We start from the raw sequence: 3759 nt of genomic DNA, 5'->3' as shown, positions 1-3759 counted from the left end.
TTACCACTCTGACAGCACTAACAACACTGCCCTCCACCATTACCCTTCACACTCCTACAATCACTGTGCCACACTTCACTTCAGTAAACAACCTCCTGCCCATGCTCACACACTCACCACAATTACAACCCTCACTTACCCACTACTCACATACTGACAATTCTACCATGATTGCCACATTTTCCAAGCACCTCACAAGACTCTTGTTGTGTATGTAATATGTATGTTACTTTAAACCTATGGCCAGGGCAGCACTACTTTGTAGGGCATAGTGATACCGTAGTACCACTCCTGGCCATAGGGGTATAAATAGTACATACATATTACATACACAACAACTCTCACTAACACACTCCCCTCTTTCATGCAGGAGAAGGTTGCGTGCATCAGCAGGCTACAGGCTGCCACTGGAGGATGAAGAGCACACCTGCACACCCTCCCCTCCCTTGAAGAGAGCATGCTGGCCATCATGGGAAGAGGCAGAGTGGAGTCATCCCGGCAGCTAGCCACCACACTTCCTCCTCCTACTGGGAAATCACTAAAGTAAAGCACTAGATTACACCTTCACATCTAATACACTTCCACAAAGGGAAAGCACCTGGCTAAGACACATTAGTCTAGCTTTTCCTCAGTGGTGGAATAATGGTGTTAGATTGGTAGCACAGGACTTCTGCCTGCCTGAACAATGTACTACTGACTCAATTGTTAAAGTACTCTATCTGCATCTCAGCAACATAATGGATGAGTTTGCAGCACTTCAGTCCACCCTGGAGCGTGTGTCACCTCCAGACCAATCTGCATCAGACTGTCCCTTCGCCCTAAGAGTAGTTTGCATTTCCACCATGGCTGTTCACAGTGTTGTTGTAGAGGTCAGGGGTGCTAGATTGGAAAGGGTTGTATCTTCTAGCTTCCAAGGAACAGGGGCTGGAATACACATGTCTACAATGATCTAATTGGTACCATTCAGTTTTGATTTCCTGCCACCAGGTGCCATACAGAGCCAATGCCCACTACCAGTGGCATGACAGGAAGGTGCACACATTATGTTGCTGTCTTTCAGCAAAGCAGCATATCAGTGATGCCTTGTCAGCTCCCACAGATTCTTGCACATGTGGTGGAAAGAAAGCAAGGCCAGGCTACCATGGAGTAACAAATAAGAAGCAGCTCGCAGCTGGACCAGCTCAGGATGAAGCTGCTGTGAGGCCAGGGCTTCATTAAGGCATTGTGCAGCTCTTAGGAAAACAAGCATTTACACACAGGATGCGGTGCTGCTGGCCACAGAAAAGGTGAATAAATAAAACAGCTGAAGCCTTTGCAGTTGATGAAGTCGATAGGGTTAATAGAGAGCATTTCTGTATAGCCACATGGGAGTAATCCATGACTCGCTGAACTTTCAGGCATCCTGACACTCAGTAAAATTGTAGGGCCCAGTCATACCACTGCTGGGGTCCTTGGGGAAGGGGATGATTTGGCTTGCTTAAGCAAACAACAACAACAACAACAACTTGTATTTATATAGTGCCTTTAATGCAGCAAAACGTCCCAAGGTGCTTCACAAGAGCGTTATCAATATCACACAGTGGACCTTGTTGTGTATGTACCTTTAAGGGAATAACTGGTCTTAGACTGCAGTACCAGCAGTGACCACCCCTGTATAAAAGGCCCTAGCAGGCTTCTTTATTTTCAGTCTGACGCTGCCTCCTGTTCAGTAAAGTACCTGTTAAACTGTTCTCCCGAAGTCCGCGTATTATTGAGGCGCGGACTTTACAGTGGCGACGAGTAAGTTCGAACTCACCTGCAGTATGGCATCATCTCACGGGGATCTCGCCTGAAAGGAAGGTCCTGGAAGGTCGTAGTCTGAGCAACGGGCGTCGACCGAGGGCAACCGCCCAAAGAATCCATCAGTGTTCGGAGAATTGCGGGAGAGACTGTGGTTCCAGCGAATCGTGCTGGTAGCAGGTAGCGCGCTGACCCTTCCGGACTGTGGCGGGCTCAAGCTCGATCGAGCGGCGCTACAAAACGAGCCGTGCAGTGTCGCCGGGAAAAGAAAACAAGAGAGAGAGGGTGGAGCGCACAGGGCGCGGTCGGTGCTCAAGAACAGGACAGCGGAGAGAAACTAAACGGGGGGGAAGGAAAGCGAGACGCGCCGAAGCTGCGGGTCGCCGCCATTACCCCATAGAACGCTAGGAGCAGCGTGGCAGTAAGGGGAAGAAGCAAAAGCTCGGGAGGCGCCATTTTATTCCATTGGGGAAGAAGCAACAGCGCGGGGGGGCGCCATTTTAAATCGCCCAAGATGCCGAAAAGTGGCAGTATCACTGCTTTCGACAATGAGGTAGAAGACTGGACCACGTATGTGGAAAGAATTGAAGTGTACTGCAAGGCAAATGAGGTGGCCGATGGAAAGAGGGCGTCGGTATTATTAAATCTGATGGGTGCGAGTACGTACGGCCTATTGCGGAATTTAATTACCCCAGCTAAACCAATGGAGAAAAGTTTTGAGGAGATTGTTCATATCTTACAGGCACACCTAAGCCCTACACCACTGCTGATAGCAGAAAGATTCAAGTTCCATTAAAGAAACCAGCACAAAGGTGAGAGCAATGCTGACTATCTTACGGAACTACGCAAGTTATCGAAGCACTGCCAGTTCGGAGCAGGACTGGCAGACACCTTACGGGATAAGTTTGTCTGCGGGCTCCAGAGTGAAGGAACCCAGAAACGACTACTTTCAAAAAAGGACCTGACGCTAGAACAGGCTTTCAGTGTGGCAGTATCCTACGAAGCAACAGCACGGGGAGCTGCGGAAATACAACAGAAACCACAAGAATACAGCGCTAACGAAATGGCATATGGAGCCGAAAAGTGCTATCGCTGCGGCAGAACAACCCATGAGCAGAAGGACTGCTGGTTTAAAGACAAAACATGCAGGCAATGTGGGAAAATGGGACATATAGCAAGAGTCTGCAGGTCGGGAAAGAAGACTAACACGACAAGAACTACTAAGGAACAGTACAGGAAAGTAAAGAAACTGACAGATAGTAGTTCAGAAGATCAGGAGAGTGATAAGGACTCCGGGAGCAGGCGACTAAGTTGTTTAAAGTTACACAACGTGATCGCAAAGGAAGATCACCGAACCATTTGGGTCACACTCATGATAGCAGGGTCCCCAGTAAAGATGGAATTGGACACAGGATCAGCCCTAACTGTCATGAATCGACGAGACTATGAGCAGCTATTCTCACACATACCCTTAAAGGACACATCCATTGTATTGAAGACATACACAGGGCAAAAGGTCTACCCCAGAGGAAAAATAAGGGTGCCAGTTGAATATAACGGAAAGGAAACACAGAAACTATACATGTATATACTACAAGATGGAGGACCACCATTATTGGGACGTGAATGGATCCGAAAACTACAATTGGATTGGCATTCCATTCTGGCACTAACTGTGACTGACAAAAAAGATGATGACGTCGCACCTGGACGTCTGTCACAAATTCTATCTGACGCGGAAGAGGTGTTCCAACAAGGACTTGGGACTCTAAAAGGAGTAAAGGCAACCATAAAGATTGAGGATAACGCAACCCCAAAATTTTTCAAGGACAGACCGGTGCCATACGCGATACGCCCAGCTGTGGAAGCTGAACTGGAGAGTCTGGAGCATTCGGGGGTGCTGTCTAAGGTGGACTGGAGCGAGTGGACCACACCCATCATTCCTGTAATGAAGAAAGCATTGAGCAGCACGCCTGGGGA

This window comes from Somniosus microcephalus, chromosome 9 (genome assembly GCF_052327205.1).
Source record: "Somniosus microcephalus isolate GS21.2 chromosome 9, FLI_Smic_1.0, whole genome shotgun sequence".
Lineage (NCBI taxonomy): Eukaryota > Metazoa > Chordata > Chondrichthyes > Squaliformes > Somniosidae > Somniosus > Somniosus microcephalus.
This window is presented reverse-complemented; position numbering follows the sequence as displayed.